This window comes from Paramisgurnus dabryanus, chromosome 13, assembly GCF_030506205.2.
Source record: "Paramisgurnus dabryanus chromosome 13, PD_genome_1.1, whole genome shotgun sequence".
Lineage (NCBI taxonomy): Eukaryota > Metazoa > Chordata > Actinopteri > Cypriniformes > Cobitidae > Paramisgurnus > Paramisgurnus dabryanus.
The window spans coordinates 30992218-31006874 of record NC_133349.1 but is presented as its reverse complement, the minus strand read 5'-3'; positions in this window follow the sequence as shown (position 1 = coordinate 31006874).

Here is a 14657-nt window from a genome sequence, read left to right as displayed (position 1 = left end):
AACCTTATGATTTCAGATGAAAGAATACAAAAAGTTGTGTTCTCATTCAATGAAATCTCTGCCTCTCTAATGAGGAGCATGAACAAGTAGAACACTAAAGAAAATGTGAATGGTGCTTGCCATGGCAAAACTCAGGTCACAAAATGTTACAATAGCCTTAAAGGAGCATTTCACCTGTGGAAACATTAATATTCATTGAAAGTGTGTCATATTTGTAGTGGAAATGTAACATACATTTAGAATTCGGTGCCTATTTGACGGAGAAAAGGGGTGTTTGTAGTCTCACCCCCTCAACAAAGATATTGGACTTCCTGCTTTCAATGATGCAAAATGATGATTTTTACATGATTGAAAGAAGGAAGTGCAACACGGAAATCTGTTTTTCTCCTGTCTCAGCGGCAACTGAGGAAATAATGCACAACCATTCAAAAACATGACTGGGGTTCAAACGATACAAAGCTTAATGCAAATGGGTGAAGTGTTCCTTTAAGGAATCAAAAGAGCCCAACCCCTTGTCTCTACAATGCTCTTATACAGAGATGAGCAGTAGCTCTTGCAAAATGTTGCTAGGGTATTCTCATTGGTTGCTAGGGGGTGAATAGGCATCCCCCAATGATTATACTCCAAGCCATGAAAGGAATTTTCGATGTAAGTTTGCATTTTCCTATCTCAAGACCACTAGGTGGCACTATGAAATTGTGCATGCATCCTTAGGTCATGACTGTGATAACATCTAGCTAGTTTCATTACTATTCTTACACTTTAGTTTAGCGAAGACAGTTATAGCCAAAGTTATAGGCATTTCAAACATTTGTTTGACCACTAGGTGGCACTGTGACAAATCCATCAGTTCTTGACTACTATCACAAGTCCCAAGTGTCATGTCAATACATGTGCAAGTTGAGTAAAGATACAGCCTTAAATCTGTTTAATACAGCCTTCACCGAGTTAGAAAAAGTTGGTTTTACGAATAATTCAAAGGACTGGGAAATTTTTCATGTGGAAAATGCGGGTGCAATCGAATCGTCAATAATTGAGAGGAAAGTCGTTTCTAGGACATAGCGGTCACAAGTTATGAGCAAAAACATAAGTGAAATTTTGTGCTGTTGGTGGCGGGTTCGAGATAGAGACTTCAAATTTGCTGTGGAAACCCTCTATCAGTGTGCCAAATTTCATAATTTTCCTACGTACGCTTCCACTTGTATGGGCTGCTATAGAGCGCAATAGCGTAGGAAGAAGAGGAAGAAGAATATTATCAGTTTCAATAAGGGTCTTCACCACTTCATGGCTTGACCCCTAATAATTCAATTTGTGTTTTTCACAATACAAAGTGTTTATAAAAATGCAGAATAGTCAAATGTACAGTTTAAAGATTTTCTCAATCAATGACAATATACTGTGTGTGTGTTTATGCTGGTGAAGTTATTATGGGTCCGGTTACTAATATGCCTTTGCTCTGTTAGTTTCAGGTTAATGGTGTGTACTGAGTGGAGTTCCGGATACTGGAGAAAGCAATCATTGGCGTTTGCCAGTCCACTGCTCTCTCTTAGGTCCTGTGTCAGCGGGCCCAGGTGTCTCCAGCGCTGACATTAGAGAGGGGCAATGAGCTACAGCAAACAGAGATGAGTTTCCCACTGACCTCCAGCAGCACTCAGATACCATGACAGCCAAACTCCTCTTCTCCTGGAGACTTCAGAAGGTGAAGCTAAAACTGTATCGGTTACTTCCTTCAACTAAAATAAGAAGTTTTTAACAAATATTTTGCTTATGTCTTCCTTTAAATAAATGGTAGGTGTGATATCAAATGCAATGCCCACATTTTTATTTTTATTTTCAACTGTCCAAATGCTTTTTGAACACAAGAGGGCAGTACAGGTATGTGAAACTGAAATTACATACAGATTAAATGCTTTCTTGCATAGCATAGTGGGAGTATTGTTTTCTATTTACCAAAGCCGGTAGACATGACTTCTAAAACCATGTATTGTACAACATTAAGTAAAATAGAAACACATATATGTAAGTCACATCAATAAAGTAGATGCTTATTTACAAAGCAAGACAAATAGCATAGCTGATTCAAAAAACATGTGTTTCATGTTAAGTTGGTTATTATTACAGATTACGTGTAATGTGAAAGTGCATGAAAGACTTAACAGGTGTAGGACACATCAGTGCAGATGCTTGCTGGTTGTCATAGAAACAGGCATTGCAGATGTTGTCATCATTTGTGCTGCGCTGAGGGTTTCGCTGCAGAAACCGTCACCAATGAGACGTCGGATTGGCTTTCATACAGTAGCACAGTATGTAGTTTAAAATACATGATTTGAAACCTGAAAACAAAATAGATAGACAACATATCGAGAAGGTCTTTTATTCTTAATTGACATAAGAAAACAAGCTGTTATAAATTCCACCATAGTTAGAGCATACACCGTAAATAAAAACTAGAATTTTCTAGTTAATTATCTAGAGAAGTCCAATGCAACACATAATGAGGATACCCAGTCTGATTCACCCTGTTACACTGTGTGGAAATGAGATCAGATCTGATAATGTACATGAAGTATTTCACATGTTAATGGAGTGAGATGAATGCATTTGGCTGTCGGTGCGTGATGGAGGATTTGAGCATGAGACTAATGCTTGCCTGGAGGACTTACTAAAGCCACCACAGGGATTTCAAACTTTTCCCCTTGGCTCTAATGCTGTATCTACATTCTTTTGTGGTGAGGGCTGCTTTAGCGCCACGAAAATGAAATTTCACATGGTTTTTTTAAAATAAATCAAAGTGAAATGAATGAAACCCTTTTAACTTGGGCAATTCATCTTTGGGCTGCCACCGCCTGGTAATCCATCATGTAGTTTAATGTAACTGTGGTTTGATTTCACAGGAAATCGGGCAGGATAGCTCAGTGTACAGTGTGACTCAAACAATGACAGAGCTCTTAAATGAATACATCACTTGGCGTAATCTCAGCCATTTCTCACCTCCATGACTGCTGGCCTACATGTTTGCTTTCTGTTTGTGATCATATAGAGGTATATAGAGTAGGGATTCTCATCCTTTTGCAAGTAACGGCCCATTGACATTATGAGGACCACCTTTCTTAACATGATAGTATCAATGCAGAATAACAGGAAAAACAATGCATTGTGTGACATGCCTTTCGTGTCACTAAAGTCGCTAAAGGTACACCTGGTGCCCCTGTAGATGAATAAGGAACGTCATTGCTTGGTGGACTTTTATGCTTAGACTTTATCTTTATTAATACTCAAGGGTTGTACTGTGTAAAATCATCTATTGCTAAGAAAATATGCTATTTGCACATAAATTAAAAACTTGGTATGTCATCCAAAATGTTGATGTCTTTCTTTGTTCAGTCGAGAAGAAATTATGTTTTTTGAGGAAAACATTCCAGGATTTTTCTCATTTTAATGGACTTTAATGGACCTTAACACTTAACTCAACACTTTTTTTTTAATTAAATCAGTTTTTTTTCAACAGAGTTTCCAAGGACTCTAAACGATTTCAAACGAGGCATAAAGGTCTTATCTATTGAAACGATTGTCATTTTTGAAAATAAAAATAAGCACTTTTACATCATAACATTTCGTCTATCTCATCTATGTTGTATGGCGAATGATGCTAATTAATGTCTTTGTGTCAGTTTACTGTTTAAAATGGTACGCAAATGTACGATTCATATATGTAACACGTGACCTTTCTACGTCACTACGCAATAACGAGAGGTCGTGCTGGCGCATCACAGGACCGGAGATAGACGAGAAGTTGTGGTTTAAAAGTGCATATCTTTTATTTTTCTTGTCAAAAATGACAATAGTTTCGTTAGATAAGACCCTTATGCCTCGCATGGGATCGTTTAGAGTCCTTTGAAACTGCAATTTTAAACTGCACTAAAACAGTTAGGTGTTGGGGTCCATTAAAATGAAAAAAATCCTAGATGTTTTCCTCAAAAACATAATTTCTTCTCGACTGAACAAAGAAAGACATCAACATTTTGGATGACATGGTGGTGAGTAAATTATCTTGGTTTTATTTTAAGAAAATGGACTAATCCTTTAACTAATGAATTTAAAACCACAGCCCAGAAGACTCAATCCAGCGACTTTCGAGGTACAAGCACGACTCTAATAGAGATGCGCGGTTGTCGGTTACAATTTTGTTTTAATACTAGCAGAGATGGCGCGAGATGTTCAGAACGCAAGAGCTAAACTTCTACAAGCTCAATAACATCCACAAAAAAAGAAAGTAAGAAAAATTATCGGAAAACTTTGACCATTTATTAGATGTGTACGTTTGGGTGTTGTTACAAAAAATATGAACATGCACGTTGCACTGTTGTGCGGTGGAGTTTTGGAATGAATAGAGTCTGCGTTTCTTCAATATCGAGGTGCCATAGTTTGATTCGTTCGGCCTGTGATTAATTAATAACAATTAAACACCTAATTGACAGAACTACGTATTAAAATGTCCTTGTCTGATGTATTTGCTGTTAGACTATAACAGATCATTTGCACTTATTTATTTTTATTTTTTATAAAAGGCAAGAAGCATCAAGAAACATACGACTGGTCCTTCCTTGGTGTCTTTTCTCAAGCAATCATGTACTGTAATACAATCCTGCTGTTCCTGTCCAAACATCTGAGGCTATGGCCTGCTAAACCTCTTCAACTGTTTTGCCAACAGCATGCAGTGGATTGCAGACGACCAAGAACACGATAACACCTTTCATTAGTACAAACCCATCACTGATGCCAGAGATTTGCTGAACAACAAACATGATTACATGCCGTTAATCATACAAATCCTGTGACATGGATGCAGCTCTAACATGGAAGCTTTTCAAACTTCAGCAAAAACACCTAAAGTCAAACAAGCAAGAAAATGGTGGATGTTGGAAGTTGTGGTTTTAACATCCTTCATAAGTTCTTTAGAGCTGGTTGTGCAACTACGAATTGGGAGCTAGGAAATGCCTTGTCAAGCCTCAAGTGTTCATTTGAGGATGTGCCAGCATGAGGGGAAGACTGCACTGAGCTAACTGGCTCTTCATGATTCCCCCTCAATTTCTGCACTTATTGATGGCTTGAAAACATAAATGTGGCAGTGCTTGCAGTACTGGTCCTGACCTTTCTAAAGACTTGCAGAAATGCCACAAAACAAGGAAAAATTGCAAAGCCAACCAGCAAGTCTTTCTAGACTGTTGAGAAAATTGTTGGAGTTGACTTCGTTCCAGCTAAAGCTTTTTATTTTACTGGCAAAGGAAATGGCTTCTTTCCTGGGAAGTTACAAAACTGATAAACCCATGCTCCCATTTCCGAATGGGGACCTTGCCAGTTTGTTGTGGGGGCTTTTAGAGAAGTTTCTAAAGCCATCTGTCACAGAGAATGCCACCCCCACATTAAGGCTGCTACAGGTGCATTATGATGATGCTGTAATGTCAAAAACAAAGTTAACAAAGAAAGTCATGGATGACCACCGAAAGAATCACCCAAATGGCCTAAAGCTAAGTTTGAAGTTTAGAAAAAATTGCAAGTTGTTTTTGATGAAGACTGGATAAGTTCCAATCCATTACCCTATGATCAGATATCTGATTGTTCTTGACCCTGGAGTTCTCATCTGGAGCAAAAAGACGAGTTGAAAAAAGCTCACTTGTGGAATAATTGTGGAATCTGGTCGAATTCCAGAGGAAAGTTGTGATGAAATTCTGAAGAAATGTAGTTCCATGACCACATTCTGGAGTCTGGTTCTTCTAAAGACTTTAAATTAAGGGGCAACAGGTTGGAGAATTTCTATCATGTGCCACCTGGGGAACAATGTGATCGTCTCCCATTTCCAGTCAACAAAGTGATGGTGGAAAACCTAAAAGAGCACTGGTTGGTGGCTTCAGGCGGACGTATAATAGTTTTATGGAAGAACAAAAAGCAAGACAGAAGAATGAAAAAAAGAATAGAGGAGATAGCAGAACTAAAAGTCTAGAAAGAGAGAATAACCAAGTACTGTATGTTGGTCCTAATGCAGAGAAGGTGGAAAAACTTCTCAGGAAACTCTGGTTCATATGGAAATATTGCGCTGTGAATGCGAATCAATCTATAGGTCTGAAAACACCCTAAGGGTGGGTTGCACCAACAAGGATTAAATTAAGCAGAGTTTAGAGCTAATCTAGGGTTTTTTGATCTCAGTTTAATTTTAATTCGAGTTGTGTTGCACCATTTAAATTTAAACACAGATTAACAAATCTTCGAATAAAACTTTAACCTGTATTAAAACCTTAATCTGCGATTTATTTTGTCCGCCATGATGAATTTTCTGATGTAATTAAACAGCAACATTGTTGACGTTGTCATTCAAAAAAAAGAAAAAAAACAGTTTACCCCGGCAAAGGCAATGTATTTTTGTATTAATCACCTACAAACATTGGTAATCTAAAGGTAAAACAATCTATTGTATTGATTTATGGAGCAATGTGGCAAGAAATATTGTGAAGTTCAGATATTGCGATATAATGAATGAACAAGATGTGCATACGCATTTGTCATGAACGTCGCTGCGCTTCTGTTCATTCACTGCCCTTCAGTTTCAGACTGGAGCGCCTGACAGAGGAGAAGCACGTACGAGCATTGGTAGCTGCCACCGGTGCTGTGAATAATATTTTTGAGCCGCCAAACTCACTTTGTTGAGACGTTATAATAAACACATCTTTGAATAGCGCCACCACGCTCGCTGTGTCTGTTTCTGATGATTTAGCCACACATTTAATTGTAAAATAATGATTTAAACCTCCTCATATGCAGGTTTAAAGTTAGTCCCTAACTGAAAACAGAGTTTAAAGTAATGGAGCAACAGGACTAAAGATAATCTAGGTTTATTGTAAAATTTAAACTTGGATCAAAATTATTATTTAAACAGAATTATTATTAGCTTTGATTTAAACCAGATTTAGGTCTAATCCTTGTTGGTGCAACCCACCCTAAGAGAGATAAAGTTTGGCACCTGACTGATGTTAAAAGAGTTATTAAGAGTGACAAGACTCGAAAACGATGCTGCTGACTGACACATCTAAAGTGCGTGCACACACAGGCGCGCAAGTGCCCGACCCCGATATACGCAATGATAGTGTTTGGGAAATGCTTTTAGCGACCTTGAAACTGCTTGCATTTCCTCCTTCCTCTTTGAATCAGTTCCTGAACATATTTTTGTTGCAATAGTTGAACAGAAGCCTGAACTGAACTGAACTCACACATCCATTGTTCTGTACGGCTTTCAACATTACATGTGAGCGACCTCTACACCAAGGCAATTCTAGGATTTTCATTTTAGGTGGGCTTAGCCCCTGACAAGGGTATAATAAAAAATAATAAATAATTTGACTACTAGTGTTGGGTCATATACAAACCTTATTGAAGTTATTCCACTGTATTGCTTAGATAACATTTGAGAATTGAATAAACCAAATCTTCTGATTACACACATATTCATACAAAAAGCTAAATCTTATTGGTATTTTAATAATTAAGGCTTATGTTTCCCAATATTTTTGGGCATACAGTATAAACAGCAACTAAAATATTCAATATAAAGGGTTTCGGGTTGCAACCTTTACTAAAAGATTTTTACAAATTTACCATCTAATTCACTTCATTTGCTAACTTAGTTTGGCAATTTGGCTTGATCTTAGATTATTTGGTTCTTTTAGGCTCATCCTAGAGTTGCTGTCATAGCAACAGGTCTGTAAGCTTAAACCTGCTTGGGAGCAGTCTTATTTCATGTAAACAAGATTAGATCGCACATTTTGAAGTGGTGATGATACAGAAAGTCATTCTCGTCTTCTCACAAGTGCAATCGGCGAAGGATGCACAATTAATATGAAGAGCTTTTTAAATTCAACACGTAATAAAAAAGGATAAATTGAATCCTTTTATGGTGTGCTTTTAATAATTATAATAGAAAAAAATATATATACATTTTCTGTACTTTTGCATTTTTCTGACTGCATCCATTTTAAGTTTATTTTAATTTTCCTGTATAAAAGAAAACAGTCATCTTTAACCAACAGTAATAGATATTATGTACAATAAAAACATTACTCTGTGTGAAATAAGTTTCCTTTGAATCAATTTTAGTTTTGTCTTTAGATTGTCAAGTACAATGTCATGCATGATAGGTTTGCTTAGTAATTTATATCTATTCTATGTTGTTACCCTGTCCCTTTTCTGGATCAATAAACTCAAAGTAGGCCTATGTTAAAAAAATAACCAAAATGTTTTTTCCCCACATATCTTTATATTACTTTATATTTTTCTGTGCAGATGTAGGAGTTTCAGTTAATGTGGACTCCTGCTAATATTGTTGCAGTCAGAAATCAGTTATATGAGAATAAACTATTTAGGCACTTGCCGGTAGATTCTCTAAAGGATTGTCATTTGAGAGGATTTCTTTATTGTCATGTGCATTGAACATAAGTGGAAACAGTTGCACTGAATAATCTTTTGATGTAGAATAACATTAACATTCACTTACTGCACGTCATACTTCATTGACCATATTTTTGGGAACTGCTGAAAGTGTTTGGTGTAACTGCACCAGAGGGGAAAACACCATCTTATAATAAACTACTGTTATGATCCCAGTCTGTCATCCTGCCTGTTTTCTCCATTCAATTGCCTCCGGACTCCATTTCCCATGATCCTCCACACTCCTTCACCAGTGTCTTGTCTTCAATCATCCTCACCTGCCAGCCATTATCCTAATCAGCTTCACTATTTAGTTCTCCTGTTTTTCAGTATAATATTGTTTCATGTGTGTGTTGCTGCTATTTGCCTGTTTTGTAATTAAAGTTCAATGTTCATTGTTTATCTGAGTCTCCAGTCTCTCTTAAGCTACACACACCCTAACAACTACAAACTAGTGATGGGCAGTCCAGCTCTTTCCATTGATTCGGCTCAAGCTCCGGCTCTACATTTTAGTGATGGCAGTCCGGCTCGGCTCCCTTAGAAGAGCCGGCTCCCCTGCATGCGTCTGAAGATTCGGCTCTGCTCGTTCGCTACAAAGAATCAGCTCTTAGAGCCAGCGTTCGCGAACGACCCATCACTACTACAAACAAAAGTGTTGCTTTGGCTGTGAGTTTAAAAAAGAGCAGTTGTCTCCAGAGATGATCTGTACAAACAATCAATTTAAAGACTTCACTCCTGCCAGGACATCAAATGAAGATGCAGGACCACTATCATTTTTTTATTCTGCTTTTTTGGTTGCTGTTAACAGACAAAACTGCATTTAATTGTTTTTAAGAGAATTAAAGTACTTTAAAGTTTGATTACAGTCATTGATCTCAATTTTTGACATGATCTTAGTCAATCCTTTATGAAAATAAACCATGGTTTTACTACAGTAAAAAAAAACATGGTTACTGCAGTTAAACCATGGTAACCACAAAATAACCATGGTTTTGACAACCATGGTTTTCAAAAAACATAGTTAAACCATGGTTTTGCTGATAGTAATCAATACACACAAAAAAACATGGTTACTACACTTTTACCACAATAAAGCCATGGTTAATTTTCGTGTACCATGGCTTTATTAGCTGGGATTTCCAACCCTGAATTTAGCGCCATGATGTCAGTGGAGCTGAACTCAAGCGCATCAGGCGTTAGTAGATCACCTGCACCTGAGGACCATCAGCTCTCCTTTTTTGCGACTTTGAACTAATTTGCACTGCTCTTAGTAGATTGTGTTAGTCATTGGGGAAATCAACTGTTGTTTAATTTTTTCCCTTTTAGGGCTGGACGATATGGCCAAAATTTGTATCATGATATACTTCTTAATTTTGGCCGATACGGTATAAATCCGATAACGGTATGCATATTAAAAAAGCCTTGGGAAAAACTGCCAAGAATGCCTGCAATGGATGTCTGAAACCAAAAACAAACCACTGAAAAAATACATTTGCCAATGAAATCTCCTATAAAACTATATCATATTTAAAATAAAAAAGGGATAAATATATTATTGTTCACCTTCAATTCGTGTTTAGTCTTCACTCTTCATACAAAAAAAGTGATATCACTGTCCAGTAAAACAGACTTTCAGGCTCAGTTTAATAATATTATAGGTGCACCCTTAACATGCGTTTTTACACGTGACGTGAACGGCCACGGGATGCTGTAATGTCTATCGAAAATATCGGAAATGCGTTTAGAAACCATATCACAGTTATCGAAAAAATATTATACCGCGAGATATATTGATATTGAATTATTGTCCAGCTCTATGCCCTTTTAGTAAATAACCTGCAGATATTACCACTCCCATCAGCGCTTTTTTATGATATTTCGTAAATCTGGCTCATAGCATTTGTGAGATCCATCTGAAACCAGTTCAAGTAAGCAATCATGCTCTTGCCAATGATGGCATATAGATTATGATGTAAAACTAAACCAATCATGTTTACTGGTTTAATCAAATATAAGAAAAGCTTGGCATATTTGTCAATATACCTGTTCATAGAGGTATAAAAAGCTACATAATATACATGATTTACATTTAAATAATCAAAACTATATATTTAGGTTTACATTTTATCATTCATGCTTATAAATGCAGATTTCAATTTTATAAAAATATCCACCAATATTACACGTGGAAGCGTAACAAATTGGCCGATGCTGCATTTCTCTTTCGTCAGTCGGTGTGGCGCAATTACAATTTCAATTACAGATTACATGAAAAAGGCCATTTCAGCTGCAAGACTAACATGTCAGTCTAACAATGTCCAATTAAAAAGGAGAATGACTCTATTATTGCTTTGATAGATCATCTGCAGCCGGAAACCGCAAGCTTCTCTCTGGTTAAAGGTGCTGGTCTGTCAGGCGTGAAATCAATACAAGGCACATATCATAATTCATGCTTCCCTCTGGTCTGAATAATAATGCCTTTTTCCATCATACTGCAAATATTTTCTTTTCCACAAAAGGTGAAAAGGCAGTATATGATGCATAATATATATTCTCACGCTCGCAGGCTCTCCATATAGTGTACTGTATAATTGACGCACACTATGAAGCCCATTTTATTCAATCCTCAAAATTATATGTATTTGACATACGCAGGCCCTTAACTCAACTGGTTATGAGTGTTGGGTTACTGCAGGAAATAGCTCATATGCTTTTTACAAGCATGTGACCCTGACCTTTGGTAGCAGTGCCGCTTTGAATCTCGGTCCAAATGAAGACTTATATGAAACACGGCTATGGGGTCTGCAGTGGTCCAGCTATCATCATCCTGAAGGTCGACGGGCACCGTACACACTAAAGAACAGAATACATTAATACCGATGCAGACCTCTATGACCCAATGCACGAATCGATGCAAATTAAAATGTGTGGAAGCAAATATGAACAGGGCAAAGCATCAGTTAACCTTTTCTGTGACTGCCGTTCAGGGTAGAGTTAGCAGTAAACAGGCATAATAATGAAATAACCGCCCACCTGCTCCTCCTGGCTGTGAATATGTCAGGCTAATTACACTGAGAATCGGAAAATCCATCAAGAGTGCTAAGGGCCTGACAACCACCACAGCTCTCTATGTACAGTATGTGTGTCAGATATGTGTCCAAATCACTCGCTTTAAAAGTTTAGTTGTAACTTACTTGACCTTCACGTTCTTCAAGATTCAAACAACTATGTTCTGCCATAAACTCGTGGATATATTCCAAGTTTTCCGAAGCAAATATTAAAGGCACCATTTGTAAATAAACAACTATTTTTTTATTTTGTTCTTTAGGTCCCCCTGTGGTGTAAATCAAGTTTTTATTGTTGTTTATAAATAAAATTTGAGCTTTCCAAAGACCTTGGTTTCCAACACCACAAACATGTAACCAATCACATCATCACAGATGAATGAGTGGATCAGTAATTCGAGGCATATAGATATTATGCATGGATACCGCATAGACTCGTATCAATTCATACGAAGTTAATCGTGCAAAACCTAGATAGCGTGCTAAATAATTTGTGCTGCAAATGCGCAGTTCATGTGAAACATGACTTAGCTGAAACTGCCCAATGTTGCATCTATTTACCCCGCTAGCACACAATGTACCAGTTACATAACTTCATGACTTACCGGCTGGCAACTTAACTGTTACATCCCAGGGATCTCCTAACATTGCAAGATATCCAAAAACAATTTAGTTGCGTAATACATTCATACTGTTTTGGTCATTTTATAACTTACCGGCAACGTAACAGTTACTTCGCAAGGAGGAAATTTCATTACAATTACAATTACGGTATATAAACATTAATTTCCTTCAGTTTCCTAGCTTGTTTTCATTCTCAGCGTTGGAAATCTGTCCCTTAAATAAGTAAAAATAGACCGCTCAGGTTGCTCTTTACGTGGGAAATATGAACAGCACGCACCTCCTGCTGAACTCAGAACAGAGCGTGCCCACAGCAGACGGCATCTGACAGGACCGGTCGTTTCTCTGAACTAAGACCCATTTAAATTTCACATCAACTTATTTCAGTTGCTTAAGAGTTCTGAAAACAGCATAGTCTCACAGAATCTCATCTGACAGCAGTAACAGTGCGTTTGTTTTAAGGTGCTGATGTGACTGTTCATCTGACAGAAAACTTTGTTTTATCAGATAATGCATGTACTATTTCACTAGAAATAAACCGGTTTATGAAAATGAAGTCCCTGTAGACGTTCTTTGAACTTTTATTTTATTGTCTTTATTTTAAAGTTTTATGGGACACATTTGGACTGGTGATGGTTGAGAGCAGTGTTACCATAGCAACTGGATCATGTACTTAACTGAAGAGCACAGCAACTTCCCCGTCTGACAAAACCTTGATCAGATTGAGTAACATTATAAACAGTATTCTAGTTGAAGTTTTTTTGTTAATAATTATGCCTCTGTAATGACTTAGTATCTTTATTTCACTATATTCAGTTTTTGCTAGCATTATAACTTGTGTTATGTGTACTTATTTTTTTAAATATACTGTTAAATGTTTTTATTACACGGCTCTCTGGAATGCTTGATTCTGATTGGTCAGTTGAGACATTTGCAGGTTCGTTCTTTTTAAATAATAACCGCTCCAAAGTAATAACGCATAGCCGGTACTACTTGTACGATTAAAATCGCTCCACGCCAATAAAGATTACTGTTTGGCGCCATCTTGTGACAAACACTGGACAACCACAATTAAGAATGGATTTTGACATTAATTTTAACATGTACGGAAAAAACAAAACATTTAAACAGTGGATAGAAGAACGAACAACGACAAGACACAGAGAGCTTACTGAGACTGAACTTGACAAAATAGAGCATGACAGCTACGAAGCCAACACACAAAAAAATACAGAATGGGCATTAAAACTTCTCAAAGACTGGCTAAAAGAGAAAAAATGGAGACAGACAAGTATTAAGCAGCGGATCTTAATAAGGTATTACGATCATTTTATGCATCTGTGCATAGTTTCGCGGAAGGATAAAAATGTTCATTTAAAACAAATATGCCAATAAAATGTTTCAAATTCATATTCATGTCCGGTTTTTTTTCTTATGTGGCAAGTAGCCGTTTAATAAGCGGGATAATGTAGAGGCAGCCGGTAGTTATCGGAAAATAAGCCCCTTCAGTGTGATACAAGACCCTCTGCTTCGCGTCGGGTCCTGATCACACTGTCGGGGCTTATTTCCCAATAACTACCAGCTGCCTCTACATTATCCCTTACGTAATGTACTGTATTATTCGGGATCATTTACAGAGGTAATGCTTGTGTAACATTTTAAATGTTAAAATTAATGTATTTATTTAAGGCGTATTGTCAAGACTAAAAAAATAAATTAACTAAATTAACATGAATGTGTCATCATTTATTAACTCTTTCCCTGCCATTGATGTGTTACTTTGTCATTTAAGAAAAAACTTTTGCATGAAAAAACGTGTTCCTGATGAGTTTTTATGGTTATCTGTAATACTGTAATTAGCCACTAGATGGCGCACAATTTATGAAAAAAACTGAATCAAAAAAATATTTATTAATTTTTACACTACGTGTATTTTTTGATAATCGTTCTGAATCTGATCTCTAAAAAAAATTACTTAACAAAAATGCAATTGCTTCAGCTTTTTGTATTTTTGAAGAAAAATACACATATTTTAGAGTTTATAAACGGAGAAAAAATATAGATGGGATGAAATTTTTTTTTTTTTTTTGAAAGCAGAGGGTCTGTTCTTTCATTAGAAATATTTGTATGTTTATATATTTTTAGAAGAAAAATTTCCTGGAAGGCATTTTGTGTGAAAATGCTGGTGAGCAACTTTTTAAAAAAAGGCTTTCGGGGAATAAGTTAAATTAGTTGTGGCAAAAGAGGACATAGTTAGACTGTGCATGTCTGCCCATGAAATTATTTATAACAGAAAGTTAAACATAAAATCATCAAATTACCAACTGACCTTACCTCACATTGTCACAACATTGCTGTTACAAACTTGCAAAGTCCTAAAGTTACGTTGGGGGATGAATCCAGGAATTTCACTACCACGAAAGTATGGTCAACAGATTACGTTGCAGTTACGTAACAGTGAAGTATTTTGGTTAGCTGTGTATATATCTATGGTCA